General features: G+C 47.9%; 1 non-coding gene across 1 annotated transcript; it reads left to right on the top strand.

The window, feature by feature from the left end:
- The first annotated feature begins 576 nt into the window (after nt 1-576).
- Trnak-uuu (transfer RNA lysine (anticodon UUU)) lies at nt 577-649 on the top strand. The gene has a single exon. It is a non-coding gene; the product is annotated as a tRNA-Lys (tRNA).

Below are 649 nucleotides of genomic sequence, written 5' to 3'. Positions count from 1 at the left end.
ACCGGGGGTGAAGTCCTTTTTTTTAAAACTTCATTCGGGGACACTTACTGTGCAAACATGGGTAAAAGAAAAGGGGTTATATACACCGTGAGGTACTGACTGCACAATTTGAAAACAACCGGATAACATAGACCACGTTTTTATACACTGTTGGATGGCGGTTCACCTATGGGATGTTATGCAGCGAACTTTACACAAAGACTTCCCACTTAACCTGCATGGTATACGGTATTTACCCACAGAAAATAACGGAGGAGTCCTCCTGGGGCTTCACAGCATATGGCGGGCGCGCACGGCATGGCTCCATGGAGACTTGGATGCCCGACCGGCCCGGCAGTTTCTGCGGAAGAGTGCCACGCAGTTCGTTGAAGGGCTGAGAGTCCAGCAGACAGTACCCGATTGGTTGGATTTTCCAGAGCCGTTAATTACTCTTAAATGATGTATAAATGACAAAGCCTTGCTGGAGGCACGGCTGGTATGTTTATGTCGGTGTGTGTTGTAACACATGCAGTGTGTGTCTATTTTTGAGTTGTATACGTGTATGTTGAAAAATGGTAATAAAGAAGAAAAATGTCTGCCCGGATAGCTCAGTCGGTAGCGCGTTAGGCTTTTAACCTAACGGTCCGGGGTTCGAGCCCCCGTTCGGGCG

The sequence above is a fragment of the Haemaphysalis longicornis genome, unplaced genomic scaffold, assembly GCF_048455015.1.
Source record: "Haemaphysalis longicornis isolate Haplotype H1 unplaced genomic scaffold, Haemaphysalis longicornis Haplotype H1 scaffold_261, whole genome shotgun sequence".
Lineage (NCBI taxonomy): Eukaryota > Metazoa > Arthropoda > Arachnida > Ixodida > Ixodidae > Haemaphysalis > Haemaphysalis longicornis.
This window is presented reverse-complemented; position numbering and strand designations above follow the sequence as displayed.